This window comes from Rhipicephalus sanguineus, chromosome 10, assembly GCF_013339695.2.
Source record: "Rhipicephalus sanguineus isolate Rsan-2018 chromosome 10, BIME_Rsan_1.4, whole genome shotgun sequence".
NCBI classification, from domain to species: Eukaryota; Metazoa; Arthropoda; class Arachnida; order Ixodida; family Ixodidae; genus Rhipicephalus; species Rhipicephalus sanguineus.
This window is the reverse complement of record NC_051185.1, coordinates 60,639,610-60,663,556: the sequence shown is the minus strand read 5'-3', so window position 1 is coordinate 60,663,556 and position 23,947 is coordinate 60,639,610. Positions and strand designations below refer to the sequence as shown.

The window sequence follows — 23,947 nt, the reverse complement described above, 5'->3', positions numbered from 1 at the left end:
GAGCACCTGCGCATGCGCGTCCCCTCGCCCTCTCTCTCCGCTCCTACGCTGCCGCCGTCTCGCGTGCCTGTCGACCACGTTCCCCGCTCGCCCTGTGAGAATTCACGGCCAGGCTAGATGGAAGACAAGACGCGCGTACCGTTTCTCTTCGCGTTCCACGACACGAGGTCGGTAGCATGCTCAACGAACGCCAATGGAACGCGGTCGTGCAAGTGCTCCGGCTTCGCATCGCCTCATGGTCCCCTTTAGCGGGAAATGGTGTAATTTTTTTGAACAACATATATTAGATCTTCAGGACATGTACGGCGCGGCCTCAAAGCTGACTTAGTCACATTTGACGCATTATAGCTTCTTGGCATCTAAAATAATGCAACGCATGTTTTGTGCAGAATGGCAGCTGCCGTCGCTGACTTCAATCGGAGGGACTTAGAAAAATTAAAAAATGATGGTTCTGAGAAAACTACTCTCAAACTTCGCCGTTTTTGGTAAAGCACTTACATTGAAGCCTAATTATCGAGTGAAGCGGGGCGCAGTAAAACCACGGAAATTGTTTGAAAGACAGCGCAAATATAGAAATTATTATGGTCCGATTTTTATTATATTCACTATAACTTGTTTCCAGCAATAAATTCCTGAAATACAGGCATTTTGTGCAATTTGCCACGTTTGTGATTTTTTTCTTCAAAAGTGCTTCGACAGGCAAGGGAAAGAAGACTCATAACATTGCACTTCACTTGTTTTTTGAGCGGAATAAATATTGTGACAAAGAAGTGCACCGTTCTTTCCTTAGGCGCGCTCAAATTCAGAAATCGCGAAATTGGCAGGAAATACTTCTCTGCGGCCAAAATTTATATATTTTTTCAGGCGAACAGCTATTTTTTACGCAGAACTAACTTCGAAACCATTGTTCTGGGTCTAATGCCTAGGCCTACAGTAACTTTCATCAAAATCAGGAATGGTGACCAGGACATCGTGTTGGATCTTATCTGGACACACCCATGGTAAGTAGCCAACTGATCTCAGTTTATGTGTGCAGTCGCGTTTTGTGGCGGACTGTTATGCTATTCCTTACGCCGTTAAGGGTTAGCAAAAAACATCATCATCTTGAATGGCCTCTACGTTTTAATTGCGTGCAACGCAATAACTCGGCCTGCGCCCGCCCTCTTCGTCCTCTCCTTCATGTTCTGCTTTGTTCTCCGAATATGTGCGACCGGCGGGCGCTCTCCCGCTGCGCCGCTTTGTCCGGCGTGGGATGCAATTACTCGGATGGGCGAGAGAACGAGCACAGAGAGGAAAAAAGAGAGAGAGGGAGAAACAAAGAGATATAAAGAGAGAGAGAAACAGAAAGAAAGAAACGGAAGAAAGAAAAAGAGAGAATGCAGGAAATAATACCCAGCGAAGAGAGACAAAGAAACAAAAAAAAAAGAGATAGAAAAAGCAGAGAGCAAGAAAGAAGAAAAAAGACAGATAAAAAATACAGAAGAAAAAATGCATAGCAAGAAAGACGAAGCGGCAAATAGACAGTGAAAGAGAGAGAGAGAGAAAGAAAATAAAGCAAGTGAAGAAAAAAAGATAGAAAGAGCGAGGACAAATAGAAAAAAATCGACAAAGCGAAAAATAAAGAAATGGAAAGAGATACACAAAAGTGATAACGAAACAGGAAAAGACAAAGAAAGAGAGGAAGAAGGAAAGAGAAAAAAATAAAGACAAACAAGGAAGGCCGGCCAGCTCCGTTGTTCCTTCAGGCTTGCCACCACAAGTGCTGCCTTAAATTCTTTAAACGGGCGATCTCAAGTGGCCGCCCAAGTCGTGGGTCGACCACGCGGATTGCACCAAACCGAATCTGCGAGTGAAACACGGGAACGCTCCACGTGAGATCACGCCGAAGTTCTTTATGCACACGTCACGTAAATCGGTTCTGGAAGCTATTCCTCTTTCTGCTTTCTGCGTCTTCATGGCAGCCTTGGTCGCCGCGAAGCGCGACAACAGTTGCTTGCAAGGTGACGGACGTGACGTATGTCGCTCGTTCTATTTCCGGCAGAATCCGCATATTGGTGACGGATCAAATGAGAACCATCAGGCGCGGAGCGAGTTGCTATGAAACGACCAGTCGAACTACCTTGCTCCGGGTCGACCCGTGGAAAATTGGACTCCCCACCGCGGAGCAAGAAATCATGTCAGAGCAGTGAAAATGCCGTAAGTTTTGTCTGTTTCTTTTTCTTACGACTGACAACAGACTAGCGGTCGCTTCATCAGAATCCCCAGCCTTTTGTGGCACTGGAACTCCTGTTTGCCTCACGTGCACCATTAGAAGCAGTTACCCACCCAAGCATTCGGAACGCCATTCCATTATACCAGCTCCCTTTTCATAATTGTAAAGCTAGCTTTCCTGCCATACAGTTTGCCCAAGTAATGGCGGCTAGTCACTTACTGCAAACAGCGTGTTCAAGCGCATTTTGCTTACGCTATGACGTGGAAAATGTAGACTCGGCTCTCTTGACATAAATACGCATAATAGACAAGCCTCAGCACGTGCAACTAGGACCTCGTCTCCACTATAAGCAAGAGAGATGCCGCCATTAGTTGTTCAAATATGCAGCGCAGAGAAGCGCACTTGCGGATTATGAAAAGGGTCTATTACGCCGATGTAGCCGTTGCAGAGGGAAGTGCGCACTATGATTGAAGAAAAATAGGTGTCTCAGCCCGGCACACGTCTGCTCTGCAGGCAAAGTTAGAGCAGCACCGCCGCACTAGATCACATCGATTAAAAACTGCCCAATTCAATATTTTTTACTGATATGGTCAGGGGGATGAAACTTCGCAGTTTTTCTGTCCCGTGACCGCAGCGATCCTGATGTTTGAGGGCTGTACTATACCTACACTCAAAGAAATTTCCGTATTTAGGAACCAAGAAAGCGGATACAGTATCCAGGAAAAACAATGACTCCAATCCTTCGCAAATATGATGGACATAGCACACTTAAAACAATAATTTTTCGCTGAATTCTGCAAAACACAAGCGTCTCCTCCTTCACGACGAAAATCGGCAGCAAGTAGTGACTTGCAATACGGAATGACTCCAATACTTCGCGAATATCATGGACACAGCACACGTAAAACAATATTTTTTCGATGAATAGTGCAAAACACAAGCGTCTCCTCCTTCATGACAAAAATCGGCCGCAAGTATCTCTTATAATACGGATGACTTCCAGGAATTCATACCAACATGGTCGTCGCATACCATCGCTGCGACTACGCGTTTTGCACCTCTGTCGCCTCTGTTATTGCACGAAACTGTGATCCCAAACGGCAGTTCAGGAGGCCGTCGCGGAAAGAAATCCATTCGACATATCAACCGAGAGGGCGCACCTGGGCGCACTGCGATCGTCACTCGCTGACTCATTCGTCCACGGCCGCTACCCGGGTGATTCCACGTAAGATCGAACAAACGATGGCTGGTCGACCTCTCAAATTTATTTCAAAATTTTATATATTATTGCCTGATGAGTGGAAAGAAGAGATCCGCAATTTGTTTTGCCGCCAAAAATTTTTTCGAACCACAGGAAATCAATAATGACGAAGAGGTGGAGTGGAGCGCTCATCCGCTCTGCTGTTTTGGCCAACTTTCGTTATGAATTGCACAAAATATATTAAAGTTAGGTAGCTGAAATTTATTTACCTAAATATATGCATGTTTTTGCTTCTGCTCAGGTATTTTTAGTTTTTATGTGTAGTGTAGATGTTTTTATAAAAAACCTCAAAATTGGCCCAATCGGCAAAATTTTCTTTACTTTGAAGGTCTTTATCTCAAAAAAGCCTTGTAGAAGAGGTACAAAAATTTCGCATTACGTTCTTCGCATGCGTATCTACCAAACTGCCAAATCTTGTATTTATGTAACTTTTCAGTAAAGAGATATGATCGGGCTAAGTTCAAGAAAACACCGAACAATGAAAACTTCTGACGACAATTAAAAAAAAACCCCATTTTTTAAATTTCTTACACTTTGTCCACTTATTCTCCTCCACATCAGCTTTCACAATCATTAAAAACATGTTGCATAATGTCGTTGCACTAATAGTTACGGCCCCTCCAATGAGACCCTTAGGCAAGGATGGGCAATTCCGACTTCTTGCCCAGCAAGTGTATAAAATGCAGGCAGGATTGAATTTCTTTTTATTAAAAGGTCAGCAGGTACCTAGAAAGGTGTCGCCGGCACTGAACACGTTAATTTTGAAATCATTTGGTCACTGCAGCGGCCACGAGCGCGGAGCTACCGAGTAGGCGCGCGCGCACCCCAGATGCTCGTTGTAAGAGACGGCGCAGTGAGAGCTCGTCCTCGCGTCCTCAGACCGATTGAGTTCGAAACAGCAACACCTCTCGGGTGACTTGAACGCACGTGCACTGGAGCTTCGCTATTCTATCCGCCCTCTGTTCGCATCTCAGCTAGGCGCTGATAACACGGCGGAGATGGAAGCAAGATGAAAACTCTATAAGGGAGCTATGAGCGCTCGCTTCACGCACGCTGCTGCCAAAGAAACTGCGCTGCGCCAGTTGCGATCAGTGGAAAGCATGGTGGCGCTCCAGTGGCAAAGCAAAATATGGATTGTCAAAGGAAAGAAAAGCAAAACTATCGGTAACCGGATGCGCTTGTTTATATTAGATGTCGGCAGCAGACGGCGTGAACTGGCCGCGCATTCGGTGCGCTGTTCACACTTCATTCGGCGCGGATAGTTCTTGTGCTTTGCTCTTACTCTACTCCTCCTGTGCGTCTCATGACGAGAAAGTATAGCTCTGAATGAGTCTATAGTGGAGACTACCTTTCGAAGCACAAGAAGCTTAAAGGAGTACTGACACGAATTTTAAAAAAATTCGGATTGTTGCTCTAAATAAAAATACTGGTGTCGAGAAACGTAAAACGACTATTGTGGTGCCTGGGAATGCATCCTATATATTTTAATTAGCGCCACCTTAAAAAGACACTTTCGGTTTCGATATCGAGGGGGTGGCTTCTCAGTGTCGTTTCATAGCAGTCTGACGTCACGGAGATACAGAAATTCGCGACGTACTAGCGGGAAATCCGTCATCTGCTCGTGGTGCAATAGACAACGATGAGTGAATTGTCGTCCAGTGACCCTGACAGTGATTTCTGCGATTTAGGCTGCATGCAGGACGCAGAACTCGCGAACTCGGAGGAACTGTCTTGACTTGTCGGGATAATGTCCTTGCAGTGTGCCTGGCTTGCAAATGCTCAGCGACGAAAACTTCAAAGTCAAATTAACATATTTTATACGTGTTCTCCGACTCCAGTGTGTGGACAGCGTGGACACTGCATACCAACGAAGCAAAAAATGTCCCTTTTGCGATGTCTCAAAATCGTGTCAGTACTCCTTTAATTATTGCAAAGAAGCCAAAATTTCGCGAGTTACCGACCTAGACATAAATGCTTTGAAGGAACGTTTAACGCCCGAAAGATCAGTGACTGTCAGTGAGACGGACTACTTGTGCTACGCGTGCTTTTGCTACCACTGCAATGAAAGATCTTCACCGAACGCACAGTTTAACGATAACATTCTTATGCCCCCTGAAAAAGAAATCGACGCAATTAACCAGATCACTGCGACTACCGGTGCACGTGCGTTCAAGTCACCCGAGAGGTGTTGCCGTTTCGAACTCAATCGGTCTGAGGACGCGAGAACGAGCTCTCACTGCGCCGTCTCTTACAACGAGCATCTCGGGTGCGCGCGCGCCTACTCGGTAGCTCCGCGCTCGTGGCCGCTGCAGTGACCAAATAATTTCAAAATTGACGTCTTCAGTGCCGGCGACACCTTTCTAGGTACCTGCTGACCTTTTAATAAAAAGAAATTCAATCCTGCCTGCATTTTATACACTTGCTGGGCAAGAAGTCGGAATTGCCCATCCTTGCCTAAGGGTCTCATTGGAGGGGCCGTAACTAATAGTGCAACGACATTATGCAACATGTTTTTAATGATTGTGAAAGCTGATGTGGAGGAGAATAAGTGGACAAAGTTTAAGAAATTTAAAAAATGTTTTTTTTTTTTAATTGTCGTCAGAAGTTTTCATTGTTCGGTGTTTTCTTGAACTTAGCCCGATCATATCTCTTTACTGAAAAGTTACATAAATACAAGATTTGGCAGTTTGGTAGATACGCATGCGAAGAACGTAATGCGGAATTTTCGTACCTCTGCTACAAGGTTTTTTTGAGATAAAGACCTTCAAAGTAAAGAAAATTTTGCCGATTGGGCCATTTTTGAGGTTTTTTATAAAAACATCTACACTACACATAAAAACTAAAAATACCTGAGCAGAAGCAAAAACATGCATATATTTAGGTAAATAAATTTCAGCTACCTAACTTTAATATATTTTGTGCAATTCATAACGAAAGTTGGCCAAAACAGCAGAGCGGATGAGCGCTCCACTCCACCTCTTCGTCATTATTGATTTCCTGTGGTTCGAAAAAATTTTTGGCGGCAAAACAAATTGCGGATCTCTTCTTTCCACTCATCAGTCAATAATATATAAAATTTTGAAATAAATTTGAGAGGTCGACCAGCCATGGTTTGTTCGATCTTACGTGGAATCACTCACCCCCTCAACGGCTAACCCTAACGCCGTACGCACGAAGCGAGACGGCGGGACCCTGCAGGAGCTGCTTTTTTCATACGCCCTACGTCTTCGAGGTGAGTGGTTGACTTCCCATCTATTCGCCTTTGTGGTTGTAGCTCGTGCCGCTAAAATCGATCTGTTGTCATATGCTCACGCTCAGCAATATCCGAGACGAGGCCGCCTCGAGTAAAGGCGGGGAAATGTACGGGTTACGCCGACGTTTTCGTTAAACTTTGATCCCCGCACTGCGCAGATATAATTAGTATGATTCTTACCCTTGCGGATTGTACTGTGCATGTTTTTTGAGGCGGAGTTCAAAGTGAGCGCACAAAATGCAACATTTACGGGAAATCGCGGAATGATCGTGTAGGACGTGTTTACAACTCGAGCTTGTGGTTTTCGTTTCGCGCTGATAACTTCGCCGCAGTTGTCGCATTACGCTTTATTCTGCACCTGCGCAAGGAAGTAAGGACAAGAATATTGCGATTGCCAGCAGTGTTCGGGCTTGTCAGTGCCGGAGCGCAGCCGCTCCATGTGTGTGTCTCCCTTAGTGCTGGCGCCGTTAGGTGAGCCTCTGTTTACGCTGCCGGTATGCCGCTGCGCCGAAAGACGAGAGGATCTACCGTGAAATCGTGGCGCGCTGCAGCCTTCACGCGTGCGATCACCGTCGGGCGAAAGTGCATCTTCTCCGCGGTGTCTGATAAAAGGCACGAGCAGCCCAAGAAGGGAACTGTAAACTCAATGGGAACTCAAGCAGCATGTAATTTTTTGCGGAAAGCTATTTAGAAACCACGGCTCGTGAAACGCGTTGTCAGAAAATCTGCGTTTCCTAAATTAGGTTAGGACAAAATTTCCCCTGTAGAACGATGGTAGGATATTTACTTAAATTAAGTTTTACAAACTTTTACGCTTTAGTGGTTTTTTTTATACTGCCTTTAATATGGGCAATATGGTCTATATTGGTGATTTTTTAATACAAAGATAACATTCAGTGATATATGATAGTTCGTATTAACTCATTGTCAGGAAGTTTTACTGTAGGTAAAAAATAATTTGAGATGTATATAGTGTGAAATAATGCGTACAGCTGGCGACAAATTTGCAAAAACAGTTTGTTTTTGCACATGTTTGGTCGTAAATTTAGCATTGAGGTCGCCCTAGTAAAAATATGGTAAATAACACATTTACTAGTAAGCTTCATTGGCTACTGAGTGAGAAAGCTTTATAAAATAATTTTTTGTTTTAAGCGAGAAAAATATTTTTGGAGTTGTGTTCTGCCAGTCTGTGTGCTTGCGCATGTTTATACCTCGTAGCAATGCGTCCTAGCGGAAAGTACAAGCAGCACGGACATGCGGAAGATTTAGACACGATAAGCAGCTTTGTCCGTGCTTATTTCAATGATTTACTAGTGCGTCTTAGCCTGAGCCAACGAGAAAGTCGAACCATACTAGAGTGCATGTGGTCGCCACATGCAGCTCTCCGCTGACGGCCCCATTAGTGTGCTTTTACAGCACCGGGACGTAATACCGATGTGTGGAACACCCCGTTACCTATGCGCTAAGATTTAGAAGTGGGAAGGACACTACGATTAGGAAAAAGATCTTATAAAGATAAAACACGATAAGATGCAGTCATGAACCAACACATTGACCATGACCATGTGTTGGTTCATAACTGCAACTTATTCACTATGCAACATATCTTTTTTTTATTTTGATAGATCCTTTTCTTAATCATAGTGTTCTTCCCGCTTCTCAATACTAGCGTATAGGTAATGTGCTGCTGCGCAAGCACACTATGCGAGCAGTCAGCGGACAGCTGCACGTGGTTAAACGCACTCTAAGTAGGGGCTGGATTTCTTGTTTACTCAGCCTAACACTCAATAGTAAACCATTTAAAAAGGCACGTACAAACCTGCTTATGTTGTCAAAATGTTCCTCGCGTCCGCGCAGCTTGTACATGCCGCTGGGACGCATTGCTATGAGGTATAAACACACGCAAGCACAGAAACTGGCAGAACACTTCAAAAATATTTTTCTTGCTTAAAACAAAAAATTATTTTATGAAGGTTATTAGTAAATGCGTTGTTTACCATATTTTTACTAGGACCACCTCAATGCTAAGTTTACGACTACACATGTGCAAAAACAAACTTTTTTGCAACTTTGTCGCCAGCTGTACACATCATTTCACACTATATACATCTCACATTACTTTTTAACTGCAGCAAAACTTCCTGACAATGAGTTAATACAGACTCTCTGCTCCATATTTCCGCATCCACAAGTGTACTGAATATCAAGTTTTACGAAGTTTAGGTGTCTGTGTAAGCTTGACTCGTGATGTCACTGTATGTCATGTACTTGAGGAATGAACAAAAGAAGGGACTAAAGGGCTCGTTCTTCTTTGTTAGACAACCTTAATGACAACTAACAGACAGTAAAGCCAAGAAAAGTATTTGGGACGTTATTTGTATGCCACCAGCAGGGACCGAATATGGAAGCTTCGAATAATGCATCCGATGTCCTACCGATGGAGTTACGGCAACGGTCTTTCTCCTGGCCATTTTATTGAGTGTATCTGTGATATCGGTCGATGCTGGCAGCACGTTGTCTTTTTGTCCACTTTAATTTTTTTAATTACTGCAAATAACATCTCCTATAGCTTCCTTGGCTTGATTGTCTGTTGGTTCTCATTAATACACTTGAGGAAGACTTTTCGTTTCATGTAAAATCTGATGAGGCGCCCTCATTGGAGCGTCACCATGAAAAACAGATTTCACCCAAAACGAAAAGTCTCTCAGGTACAATCGACCACAAAATAATACGGGCCACACAAGTGTGTAATGAAATTGCCGTCTACACTGTCTAAGGGCGAGCCATCCGCTGTCGAGAGCATAGCTGTGGCCACGCATTCTCCAGAGCAGCACTCTTGACAGCAGATGACTCACCACTAAACAGCGCAGATGGCAATTTTGGCACGTGCTCCCATGGTCCATATTATTTCGTGGCCGACTGTATGTGAATTATAGTGACATCACAAGTCAGACATCCACCTAAACTTAGTGCATATTCAGTTCATTTTTGAATGAATCACTCCCATTCCTTCGATGTATGAGTAACCGAAACAGGAGGCAAAAGTTCTCTATCTACCACAAACGAACACATTCACAACACCACGTGCATTTCAGTTTGAGCCATCCGGTAAGTCAAAAACATGAGTTGTCAATAGCTTATTCAGAATAAATGAAAAGCATTGTAAGTTAGAATCTGACAAAAGCAAATGAAGTCTGATTTTCACTAAACTCAAAAAAAAAAAAAAGAAAAAGCCTGCCCACATCTCTTCCTTCATAAGACAACCTGGCAGGAAGAAATCATGTCCAAGAACAATGCTCAAAAACAAGTATCTTGTGTTAATTTATCTCTCTCATATATGTATAGGTACCAGTGCAGTCATCAGCCGAATTTTAAAGAAAGATATAAATATCATCCTTCTACTGACCCCCAAAATCCATGCTACAGGATATACAGTAATACCTCGCTAACCCGCACTCGCATATCTCGAAAAATCGGCTAAGTCGAAATTTTCTTGGTACCGAACGATTTCCCATAGGTGCAATGTATTTATTGCCCTTCATCTCGAAGTATTTCCGTGCCCACTTCCGGTTATCTCAGAATCTCGAGTGAGAGTGGAACAAAAATTTTGTCGCTGAACCGTTTCACAAAATGCTAGCGGCAAAATGTCTACGTTTCACAAGGTTCGCGCGAGGCTGCCGCGCTTTCGACGAAGTGGACACTGTTCCCGAAAGTGAAGTCGGAACCTAGCGGCATAACGACTTTGTCAAGCACCCCTGTGTCACGTCATGTGGGGAACCGCGGGAGAGTATTTCGGCCGCGCGTTAAAAAAGTGCGGCCGGTGCGGCCCTCCGGCGGGGGTCTGGCCGTTGCCAGGCGAGCGAGACCGGCGAGACGGAGACGCGTAGACGCGGTGGCTCCGGCCATCGTCCCCTTCTGCGGTAGTGTTATGTTATTTCGGCAGAGTAAAAAGCTGGGCTTGGTGTTCCCTGACTACTGTGCGATGGAGTTAGGAGAGGCCAGGATAGACGCACATCATTATCTTTGTTTATTGCTAGCGTGCATGCTTGTTGACATCCGACCGTCAGTTCGTACGTGTTGCATATCGTGCTTTAATTGTGGTGTTAATTCTAATGCGGCCGGACTGCTCGCACTGAGCTTACAAGAGTGCCCCCTACCTCTAGGCCGCACACCTTGATTTAACAGCACTAACATTGTTTCATTTCGTTGTTGCTGCAAGTATAAATTCTGAGTGAACAAAGCAGTACAAAAGCGTGCACTGTCGGCGCAGAGCATTACGACGTTCGGCGACGAGTATGGCGAGTACGAACAAGGTTCTGTCTTCGGGAGAAGAAGCGGCGCGGCGGGAAATATGATGGGAATTCGCTAGAGCATATGGGCCCAACGATGACGGGCCGACCCCGAGTTTCGAGTGAGAGAGGCGTGTCGCCGCAACTGCACGACAAAACTCGTCGGGAAGAGAGACGTCGGCCGCCCAGCAACGAAGGGAATCCGATCCTGACTTGCGAGTGGCCAAAGCAGGAGCTCACGGACCGTTTAGCGGCGTCATATTATCATCGCTGTATCGACAGCTAAAATAGTACTTAGTAAAAAACGCACCCCAAAGCCAAGGAAAAGGCACCAGCTCCGCAGTTTCATCAGTCTTCGCGACGCCAAGTCAGTGAAGCTGTGCTAAATTTTACCCTTGAATGTTGCATTTGTGCGCTGTGACGTGCAGCTCATGCAGTCACTGCTTCATCGCAATGCCCACTGAATACTTTGTAATACCAAAGGAAACATGGCACTGCCGCAGAACCCAACGACGGTCGGAGTGCCGCCGCGGCCGCGTCTTCGTCATCTAGGCAACCGCGACCGCCGCGCGCGGAGCAGCTCTGTGTACCACGTGACTTTTTTAACGCGCGGCCGAAATACTCTCCCCGTCATGTGACGCCATAGACGTGCACAGAGGAAGGCCCTGCAAAATAGCATGGGTCGCACACGTCGTTTTGTTTACCGTCAGTGCGATTTCAGCATTTTATTTACGCAAGACACGTCGCTCGCATTTTCTCGTCGGTCGTGCGATGTGGTGAGGATAACGCCGCCAAAAGCAAAGCAAGTCACTGATGCTGCAAAGAAAGGTAGCACTAATCAAAGAAGCGGATTCGAGGCTCGAAGTTCCGAACGTCAAAACGGCGCTGATTGTGTGGTTGCACCGTGCGAGAGGAGCCCCTTCGAGTCACAACATTGACAGAGAAGGCCGATTCTCTGGACTTAGTGGTGGGCTACACTGCCTGCAACATCGACTGGTTTGACCATTTAAGTGAAACAACTTGGCGTCACGCACGGTGATCGCGGCAGTGTCGATGCAGCTACTCCAGGGGTGACGACATCAGCCGAGACAAGAAACGTGTTTCGCTTGATGCGAAAAGTGCAGCGGTGCGGATGATCGCCACATGCGGTGTGTTAAGCAACTCGAGAAAGCTTTGCTAGGTGCAAGTGTTACTGCGAGGCAGTGCTGAAAATACAAAGGCAGCGCCGAAAAACACAGCTGGTTGACAGCTCTGGTATGTCACTATTTTTCTTTAAATTCTTTACAAAGAGCCAGTTAGGCCCTCCTGTTAAGAAAGTGGTCGGTAGTGATAACGTTTTTAGATACAACTGGACTTCTCAGTAGAATTTGCGCAACTTTGCTTATCTCGAAAATCTGCTTAACGCGAAATTTTTTCTGGTTTTTACTACTTCGAGTTAACGAGGTATTACTGTAGAAGTAAAGGGGTTATCTACCAAACCAGTTGTTCAGACTGTCAAGCAGCATACAGTGGGGAAAATAGAAAAAAAAAACAGCAGGAGCATCATCACAACAATGATGTCAAAACCTACACTTGACAACGCGACGCCTTAGCCAAAACATTCAGAGTAGGCAAGCCACAAAATTGGTTTCTGAGAAACTGAAACTAGCGACCGAGACGTACCAGCAAAATCAACTACTCTTTAAATCTTGGTAATTCAAAATTTCTAGAACAGTTCGAACTGTTCAAAATGAAACCTGCCCACTATTTATATGCCTGCTCTTCACATACGCAAGATAGTGAGGCCACTAATGTGTACTGTCAGCCCTCTGACATCCTAGTCACATGAAGAAAAAAAAAGAAAAGAAAAGCTTTTTATAAAGAAAAACGGCATGCAAACACGGACACAAGAAAGAAGTCAGGACACCACAAACGTGTTCTTTCTTGTGTCCGTGTTTGCACACCCCGTCTTTTTAGAATGAATACTTACCAACTAGCTCAGCTCTCTGTTATTCTAAGTTTTATAAACAAGTTGCGTTCTCTCTCTTCAGTTCTATTTGAAGTTTAAAAGGCGCGACCTACCATCTTCGTTCTCACTCCCTCTTCGAAAGGATCGCAGTTGATACCTAAAAATCAGGGCTGGGCAGAGATACTCGGAAAAGTATTCCGAAATACAGATATCGAAATACATGGACCGGAAGCCTAAAATACTGATACTGAGATACATTTGCCTTTAGCGTAACGGGATATTTCAGAGATACTTTTGCAATATGACGAAAAAAGTATTCCGGAATACAGATACTGCAATACAGATACTAGAATACTTCTTTTTTTATTTCAAAGATGCTCGTACTCCGCAAGGACATTTATAAGTGCAGCATAATGGTGTAAATAAAGTTGCAGTGCATTGAAACTTTTAGTTTATTTGTTTATTACAGTACCCTCAGCGCCATTAAGGCATCACAGAGGGGGAGGGATGGCTTACAAAGTACATAATTAGTAATAATGACATAATTACACATATCAATCGCAATAAAAAAGTACACTATTTCACAGCAACAGTAACAAGAATTGGGCACAAAAATCGACATGCTTGGTGACAACTAAATGAGCTATGCTAGAAATAGCACAGTTTAAGCAAATTTAGCTTCTGAAGCAGACTGTCTTCTAGACAGCGTCGATTCGGCCTCAGCACAAGACTCGCAAAAGAAAAAAAGTCTATCTAGCGCTGCAGACGGGCACAAATTCGTGTTATAGTGAACAAATACCGCCTTCATAGCCGGATAGCCCTGGAACGCGGCGACATCTCTTCTCGGGCCATCTAGATACCGAAACACTTCCTCCCTCACATGGGTTGTTCTGACCGCTCAGAAGTCGGCCCCCATCTTCGGAATCCTCAGCCGTCTGGCCCGGTCGGCGCCGGGTCAGACGACTGAGGATTCTGCTGCCCATATAGGCCGGTCATAAGTACATACGGGCAATGGAGCCCAATATGTCGAAACTGCACAATCCGAAAATTGGCTTTAAAATCACGTTTTTTGGGGGTGAGAGGATGTAAGCCATCCCAAGTCGCTCCTGCAAGCTCTCTAAACAGACGTGGAATCAGGGACAGCTGCTCAGGGCACCCCATCAGAAACTACAGCAAGCACTCGTCGCCTGGGCCGAAAGGGTCACTCTTCAATAAAGGTGTCACCACCACCGACGCTATATCAGCACTCATTTTAGCAAGCCGCGACAGGCGAAGTCGCCTCCGGCGGTGGGGGAGCCTGGTACCACAAAAGACCGTTTCATGCTTGTGATCAATTAGGAACGCACCCTGAAACGCTGGAGAGGCGACTGAAAGCGCGACAAAGACAGCCATCTTCTAGTCACTTCCGCCTCGACTACGGGAACTGCTTTTAGAAGTGCCGCCGCTTTGAGAACTGAACGCACGCGAAGCATTGCAAAGCCTCTGTTCCAAGGCGGTATCCGCGCGGAGGGTCACGAAGTAATGGTTTGTCACCCGAAAAAAAAAACTAGGCGAGCTGCACTGGCCTTGAGAGACATCGACTTTCGTCGGCAGAGGCCGGCAACACTGCCTCTGCGATTCTGCCGTCTGCGGCGTCGCGCGCTTTACCACATGGACCATTCTTTGCTTGAAAGGAAACCATCGCCGCCCTTTCTGTCGGCGACCGGCGGCGCGCCATTGCTTGTCTTGGCACAAAAACAAATGAAAAAAATATCATACCCCCTTGGAAACACGCGTCAACTCATTTCCGACAGAAAGAAAATGTAACGAGATACCCGTGTCCTGCATTGTATCGCGATACAAGCGATACATCGTTAAAGTATTCCACTACTGAGATACAAATACATTTTTCAAATGTATCTCGATACAGAAATACAGATACTCAGAAGTATCTCTGAAATACTATCGCGATACTCTTGTATCGCGATACTGCCCAGCCCTGCTAAAAATCCGGATTTAGATGAACCAACTTTTTTTTTCAGTTAGAGACATTTCACTTTTAATCATTTCCGAGTGCACCATGATTTGCAGTGGAAAACATCATCTGCATTAGGAAATGAGTTTGCTTGCAAAGGGTTCTGTTGCAGTTCAGTATCAGAATTGCTAAGCACCGTTCAAAGGCCGACACTGTTTTGGTCTTTAGAACTGTGGTGTATCTCTTTAGTGCTGTTATTTACCTCTAAACTGATAAACCAACCAGCCAAACTGCCTTTAGAAGCAGTTTGGTTGGTTTATGAGCGCAAATAAATTTTGGGTGCCGAATGGTAAAGTTCCTTTCATCATTGCAGAAACAGCAGTCCTGCCTCTCTTCAATACCTGAAGAGCACATTATGCCATCAAGACAATGCTCACTGCTGAAACAACACCACACGTTAACAGCAAGCGGAAGAGTAAGGTATCTGCAGTTCAAGCAGTGCAAAGGTAACAACTCGACATGGGTAATCTATTCCCAACCAAAACATTTGTATGCATTTTAGGGCTTTTACGTTGTTATGCAACATTGTTGCATAACTAGTGCAGCCGATAAGCAGCTAACAGCTGCGCCAAATTGTGCTGAGAGTGGTTTTTCCTGCTTTTCCTCTACCAAACAGCATTTTAGACAAAAAAATGCTCCAAGCTTACACCATAGAGGCACAAAAGCTGGCCAACTCGTAAAATTTAATTGAAGACCTAAAGCATGCCATCATTGTCCTGGTGATAAACTTGAGGGGTCATAGTCGTGAACATGGCCGGTGTAATCCATAGCTCCTGCAGGTTTAATTTTGTTGCATTTCTCTCTGGCTGGAGTTTTAGTGTTCTGATGCTGCGCAGCTATTTTTCTGGTGCTACTGTGATGGCGAGCCTGATAAAGAGGCTTTTCAGGTGAAAAAGCATCTTCGGTTAATGTTTCGTTGCAAATTGTTTAGCATAGTGGATGACAGTGCAACATCATTGTACCCAACCCCTGGCTTCAAGAAGCAAAAAAAAGGAAGCCTAACCACTGCTGCCTATGGTTGCAATTTAAGGAGCTTTCATAAAATACAATGCATAGTTGTCAAGAATAAACTTTGCACATTACAGGTGAAGAAACGTACTATATGCCCTCACTGTAACTATGGCTCAGTTGTGCGCATACTGAGGCATGGTCTGCATTCATAGTTACTCTTAAATCTTTTTTGTTTTTATGTTTGCTTGCTTGAGGCATGCCTGATGTGTAAGCATGCTGCAAGTACAAATTCTAAAAATGGCTTTCCACCATGATATACACATGGAGAAGAGCACGCTATTAAAATTGAATGAAAATAGCCTGGTCATTTAATTTCGAATCCAATGTTGATACAAATATAGCCTGACCTGCCACATATAGTATGTTGACTATTTTAGTTCATATTGAAACCATATGGTAAGTCTACATCTCATACTGCCTCTGAAGTGGTTTTTGTTGTGTCAGATCAGCTTCTTTAATATATGAGTATGTGTACTGAAAGGTGACATGCTTGTTTCACCACTGCAACAGCTCTAAGATGATGATGTGTTTCAAAACGCATCGATATTCTGAAGTGAAACCATTTGAGAATATCTTGCCTTCCAACTTTCTTACACATAATTCCATCGTCAAAGCACACTCCATGTGGTGCTTGGCTGCCTTGAATAAGTGTGCATCTATTAGCTACAATTGACTTGTTTGTTTAACATGCATTCATAGTTTTCCATATGTGTCTAGTTACCCTTTGTTCAACAAAAAGATTGAATAAAGCAGAAAAGTGGCAGGCTAACTAGCAGAACTGGTCATAGCACAAGTGTGGTTGGAAAGAGGATATGGTAACCATAACAGGGGAAGCCTGTGTGGATACTTGGTTACAAATAGCAATACATTGTGTTCTACTTGAAAAGAAAAAAAGTTAATATTGTTGCTTTAAAATGTAAAACAATAAAAGAAAATCAGATGGCTATAGTTGCTTCTTCTTGCATTCAGGTGTGAGGATGACATGCTTTTCATAGCAGAGGCAGCTCTGCTCCCACTTTTGAAGGAAAGTGGGTACCTTTGATCATTTGATGAGTACTACCACACAGGCTGCTGTACTATGGGGCTCTGGCAGCAGTTATCCGTAGTGTGATGTCTGAAGGTGTGCACCAACTTCGAGTTTCCACTAACTCTCCCAAGTAACTCATTTTGTTACAGTGGCAAGATGAAATGTTTGTTTGATTAACCCCATTTCTAGACAAAGGAAATGTAAGTTGTGTAGCCATTGTTTGAGCTTATGGTGCTGTTGTTTTGCGACAGGTGTTCCTTCTAGATCGGATGGAGCTTGGAAGTATTTCAAGAGGTTGTAGCTCAGGTGCCCATGAGCCAAAGGGCCTTCATTGTTGAAAAAGATGTGTCGCCGGCAGACGCTGCTGTGCAAGGTATGCCAAAATTGCTTTTAACATGCAGTTCTTGACATAAAAAAGGTACATTGCAAAAAAAAAGCAGGACAAGGAAATGGATATGCCCACACAAGAGATGTGTGGGCTCTGTATTTTGTGGTCACGCGTCTTGTTTTTTTTTTGTTACCTCACCAATCAAAAAAAGGCAGTCATTATTGCAGTGCTCTTTTTATGGCATCAGGCTAATTGTGGGCTATGAGTACTTCCATATTACGGTTCGGGATCTCGTGTGACAATTTTTTACCCGAGTTGGTTATGAGTAATAATGGACCTTCTCCATCTTGCTTATGTGGCCATACTACAGTTCAGTAACACATGCAGTTTGCGTGGCAGGCTTTATCATTAAAGTGTTGTGTATTCACTGAACTGCATGCAGCTTAACAGCTGAAGAAATTTAGTTGTAGTTTGGGAATCGTACCCCATCACTACCAGCCGGCTCAGTGGCCTATTGGTTTTGTCGCTTGTCTGCTGACCTGAAAGACGTGGGTTCTATTCCGCTGTGATGGTCGCAATTTGATGAAGGTTAAATGCTAGCGGTTCATGTACAGTGTGATGTCAGTGCACATTAAAGGACCCCAGCTGGTTGAAATGATCTGAACTCTTCCACTACGGCGTCTCTCATAGCTTCAGTCACTTTGATACATTAAACCCTACAAACCATACCCATCCCCACTGCATTTGTGGATGAACTGGTTCTACCAGCTGGGCTGTCGTGCTATCTAGGCAACAGCTGTGTGAAGTTGACGGATGATTTTAAACAATGTCAGTGATTTTGGACAAGTGATTGGCTCCAACTAATAAGCTAGTGCACACCTTTGCTCCTAATATATATCTAATATAAATTAATCAAACTAATTATCTAGTGCAGACATTGTTTGTTGAGGAGGTAAATGAGGCCAGCATGGTAGAGAGGGGCACCATCAATTGTTCAGGTTCGTGAACTTCAAAATTTTATTTAAAAAGAAACGCATTCTTTTCTCCTGTAGCAGTCATGCATTCCATTGGTGACCATTGATTGGGCCTTTATCTTCAGGTTGTCTCAAATACACAAGAGTTATGAAGCATTGAGTCAGTTAAATTAACATGGATTAGTATTAAGTATGGATTGTGGGTCACTTGGGAGTGACAAGTAGAGTGACTGCGGGATAGTTCTTAGGCGATAATCTTGGTTATTATACATAGAATGCCTGTTTGTGTCATGTTTATTAAGTATATATATTTAATAGGTTGCTAAACCTGTGCACTGACCTTTGCTATTGTGCTCTGTCAAGAAAGCCTGTCTTTGGCATGGTCTCAATATCCTAATGTGACATAATGCCTACTATTACAAAAAGCTGTTGCATGCATTGATGTTGAGAGCTTGCAAGCAGCCACCTTGTCTTGTAGGGGTGTGCGAATATTAAAAAAATTCGAAGAACAAATCGCATAATCTTCATGCCGAATCGAATAGTGTGTATTCGAAGTACCAAATATTTTTCGAATAGTTTTCAAATAATCAGCATGGATGGGAAAACACCGCAGTAACTATGCATTGCAACTGCCAGGGGTCATTTTTACGATTGAATTACCAAGGTACATGCAGCTTCAGCTTTTAACGGTCTATCGACACTATTGATAATCGGATAAAGGCGTTTTTGCTAAAAACTGCAGTGTCACAGAAGTGAACGTGCCGCCAACCCACTATCATCACCATGTGATTGGTCATGAGATGGTGGGGAATACGGCTGCATTCTGATTCAGAAGTGCAATTTTTGTACGTGTTTACATGACTGACAACAGACACAAGTGTTATCTTGCTGTAAACTGCTCTTGCAGATGCAGTATTCAACCATGATATTTAGCTGCCTTTGGTGCCAAGGCCCATGAAGTGAAAACCAGTTTAAGTGTTTCACTAAAAGGTTAGCTGCATAGGTGATGTTCAGTCCATTATTGCTTGATTCTTATGCCACACTTCAGTTTTAATAAAAGGCTGATGACAAAGTGGCACCTTGAATAATGTAGTGACTGCGGTATTTCATTGTATAGCTACAAAATCTCGTGAATGCTCTAGTTGCTGATGCATACGGGCTTACCTGAGTTTACATAATTGTAGTAGTTTTCGTCGGTTAAAAGTAATTGTAACGTTCTTTCGTTTGTGAATATTTCTTTAAAATAAAATGTTATGAAATTTCAGAGCTGTTTTGAAAATGGTTGCCTTACTATTCGAATAGTATTGGATTGCGTTCTAAAATTCGTTATTCGTACATTCCTATTGTCTTGTGTTCGACAAATTTGGCAGATTTTTAACGTGACAGTTTATTTCAGCAGAAGCATTTGCGTTCACACAACAGCTGCTTTTCTTGCACACTTTCAAGCCGACATCCAATTGTCATTAATAATTCCTAAATGTAACGTGGTTTACATGACAGGTTGCAATAGCGATCACATTTTGTGTACAAAATTGGAAAGCCCTTATTCTCTTCAGGGAGAACTCGTTATGAATCTGACAGGGCGAGTGATCTGCTCACGTTGGCTAGTGAAGTATTTCTAAAGCCCAGATGCCCTTGCTTTCATTATTCTGTTACATACTTTTAACTTAAGACACTTGCTCTAAACATGCTGGATTTTTAAAAGTACTTCTGGTGTTTTCATGGGATATACACTCAAACCTCGTTATAACGAATACGGATATAACGAATTATCGGTTATAACGAAGTAAATGAAGAATAGTCTTGTCATAGCTACAGTGTTACAAATAAACGTTTATAACGAATTTTCGATTATAACGAAGTTATTTTCGTGGTAGATGCGACTTTGTTATAATGAGGTTTGAGTGTACTTATTATTCACATTGCAGTAGAAGGCACGAAAATAATGTTGAAAAGTGGTGCTCTTTAAACATTCGCATGGATTTAAATCAAAACACAGTACAGCGAATTTCATGCTCTGTGGGAATAGATTTTATGCGAAGCAGTCAGTGAGAAGCTGCCCATGCTGCATTTTTTTTACTCTTTCAGCCAAGCATTACAAGGCTGATTGAACTGAGTAGTTGTCGGCATATCGAGTGCTTACCAGGCATGTTGAGTGCACTGATGTCTAAGGAGTAGCTTATGTTATGACGCAATGTCGGCACTCACGTTAAAAGCACAGACATCAGGTTTATCAAAATGAGGTGCACGCCACCAGGGTTCAAATCCATCCCAAACTGATATTTATCGTTTCCTTTCATTGGGATTTTTTTTCTCTGAGAAGCCGTTCACACCGGCAACATATTTTCTGTGCCGCGGTCTCCTTAGTGCTATCACGTTAAGATTACCAAAGTGCATTCTTTCCTTTCCTAGGTTAACAAACCATGAATCATGTGGGGCACATAACCACATTCCACAGGCCGTGGTGTGCAGGTATGGCCACACATGACTATGGGAAGGGGTTTCATGACGTATTGGACAGGCATATCACATTATTCATGTGAATCGGCCACGACACTGAAGTTGCGATGTCGCACTCACCATTGATGTTCTTTCAGGTGCTGCTTCTATTGTCCTTGCGCCAGCTGTCACCCATCACGCGGGCACCACTACGACTGGTTTTGCCACAAGCGCCTTGGTGTCCTGATGTCGCAGGGAATTGTTGTGTGACCACATCGTCAGCAAAGTATGAAGCATCATCATTTCCACCTCATCCCCCCTCGCAATTCTGGATGGTGCAGCGTTCTCCATTCAGCAAGATGGAACAGTCAGGTGACCAAGCAGCTCATAAGCACACTTATTTCTTCGATGCATGGGGCCTTGGCACTGCAGTTACGATGCCATGCTTATTGTTGACGTTCTTCCAGGTTAGTACCATAGGTCGGCAAACTCACTCATGTGTCGACTCACTCAGACTCATATTGAGACGTGAGTCTGAGTGAGTCTGTATGAGTAAATTTTGCAAGTCTGAGTCCGAATGAGTTTGGTTGAGAAAAATTATAGTGAGTCTGAGCACGAGTGAGTCCGGTTGAGGAAAATTTTGGTGAGTGAGTCTGAGTGAGCCCTAATGGCAAAATATATTATATGAGTGAGTCTGAGTGAGCTTCACATTTTTTGCCGACCTATGGTCAGTAGGAAACACACCGGTACCACGAAGACGATGTTTCCCTTGTTGTGGTGTTGTTGCTATTGAATTGTTTGAAATGTGCTCGTGCTGCCTTTTTTTTTCAAATCAAACATTTGTTTTGCATAGCATGGTTACAACGTGAAGGTTATACAGAAGAGGCTCCCAAGGTCAGGAGAAAGTGCTGGTACTCTTTGTACATGATCACTAGATACAAATTACCAAATACCTTGATGTACCTTTGACTTCTCCTACTTCTCAGTAGCGACGTTGAATCAAACCCTAAGCCTAGGACTGAGGCACAGATGGACAAATTAAACAATTTGACTTTTTCTGTCCCACATTTGTAAACTAGCTGCAATACAGTCCTGGAATCATTGAATAAGTTCCTTAACATTCGTATTACCCTGGAAAATGACTTGGACACAACATGTTGCTGAATTAGAATCGAAAATCGCATCAGTGCCGTCTGCACAGCCATTATTAACGCCTAATTTAGAAACATCTAATGTGTAAGAAGACATCTGATGTTATTTTTTATGGTGTTCCAGATAGGGACAATGAAATTTGCATGACTTTAGGGCAACTCGTGAGTGAATTTTGTTCCACCAGGCTTAGTGTCGTACAGTAGCCAACCATTCATTCGGACTCGTTGGGAATCACCAAAAAGTTAGACGAAAAGAAAAGGATTTGCTAGAGTAAAAAAAACACCCTTATTAGCCCAGTGGCTGGAAAAAACTTGTCAATGTACGTCTGTACACACACACACACTCGCAAACAATTCAGCTTGTATTTCAGCCATTATATGGCCATCGCTGTAGGCTGTCACTAGCGCTGCGTTAAATTCGCATTTGATTGCTATGGTGAGGGCGGCGCGTCATCATCGGAGTCACTGTCCACCTGCGCTGGTTCGAGAACCCGACGCGTCATCTCATCATTGTCCAGCTCGGTGAAAACTTCCAAGCAACTTCGGAGTGAGGTTGGCCACCTTCCACCTGATGAGAATAATTGCTGCTTTTTTGCACCATCAGCAGTGTCTTACAGTTGCCACGTTTATTCATTAGTCCTGACCACGCAGATGAACGGGTGGCGTCAGAGCCATCCCAGCAGATCAGGCCTCACACACCAAGCAACAAATGAGAGAGTGAGACGCAGATGAGGCCTAGCCGCAGAAACAACAGAAAACGCAAACCCTCAAATGCCAAAAGGGAACGATGTTGGGCTAGTTGGTGTTGCAGTGCTCGTGCCGTCATTCTCTCTTTGTCCGTCTTGTGAGTGCTGTCATTCGCTTCAGACATCAAATTGATCAAACCATGAAACGCCACACCACAGCTGTGGCCACACACACCGAGCCAGTGCCAACCGAGCTGACTCCGAGCGTGGCTTGGCGTGCGGTTTGGCAGTTGTAGCCATTCAATGAATACTTGACTGGCTAAAACCAAAAGGCAACCATTACACATAGCCAACAAACAGAGCCTTCGACATTGGCAAATGCAATTTCTGCGTGGATTTTGACGCTGGCACGACCTCCAGCCGTAGCCAATGCAAACCTCGAGTGCTGGCAGCATAGTAAAAGTACTGTAAACATTGCTGACATCTTGTCATTGCGTTTGACGGCGTACCCAAACAGCCAGCAGGAGTCCGAAAAATCAAACAGCGCACAGTGGAGCATCCAAATTTTCATTTGAGAGTCTGCATTACTCCAGTGGGATGATTTGCGGTGACGCGAAGGTGTTCGAATAAACAGCGACTATACTTTCGATTCTGAGAGGGCATTGTTTGGGCCACTTTTCAACTAGTAAGATAAGGCCTATCATTGCCAACTTGTACAACGATAAATAACTTGAATCTGTGAGGAGTAACAGCTTCAAGCTCAAGAACACAAGCTTCGGCGCCTCTCATGATTATTCCGAGGCCGTCCAGACTAATACTTGTGCACACAGGCACTTTTGAACGGCCGTTCATTCGATGGCCATCGAAACACCACAACTCTATTGACTCGATGGAGTTGTCGCGCTTCTACACAGCAGTTTTGAAGGGCTGTTTCTCTCAAAGATTGCATGGCGCTGTGGATATTTATTTCGTATTCATGTCTTCGACAGTTAAATAATACAAATCTGCTTAAAAGCACAGATATGTCTGTTGTTTTGTTTAAGCATTTTAATAAATAAGTATGTGGCCTATGTAGCCGAGTCTACAAAGCGTCTGTCAATCAATCTGGCATCATACTCGGTCAGCGTGGGGCCATCGCCCAGCCCCGTAAGAAATGAAGAGGACACTGCGTCGTTCTGGTGGACGAAGTTCACTTTACCGTGTGGTGATGTGGATATCATATGTAACTTTCCTTAATATATTCCTCCGGGGTCGAGCAATGCTTCAATATAGCTTGCTGAATCATAGGAATACAAACGTAATGTTTATTAGACTCCTATGAAAGCGGAGCCAACACTGGAACTACAGACGTTAA

At 43.9% G+C, this 23,947-nt stretch overlaps 1 long non-coding RNA gene across 4 annotated transcripts in view; it reads left to right on the top strand.

Annotated features, from left to right (window-relative positions):
• The first annotated feature begins 6,619 nt into the window (after positions 1 to 6,619).
• Positions 6,620 to 23,947, top strand: part of LOC119371958 (uncharacterized) — a 76,098-nt gene continuing 58,770 nt past the window's right edge. The window contains exons 1-2 of one of the 4 annotated variants that reach the window (XR_007417720.1): positions 15,319 to 15,423; positions 17,267 to 17,388. This is a non-coding gene — a long non-coding RNA (uncharacterized LOC119371958). Of the gene's footprint in view, positions 6,706 to 12,222; positions 12,270 to 15,318; positions 15,424 to 17,266; positions 17,389 to 23,947 lie in introns of those variants that run through there. The other 3 variants (XR_007417718.1, XR_007417719.1, XR_007417721.1) reach the window with 3 other exon arrangements.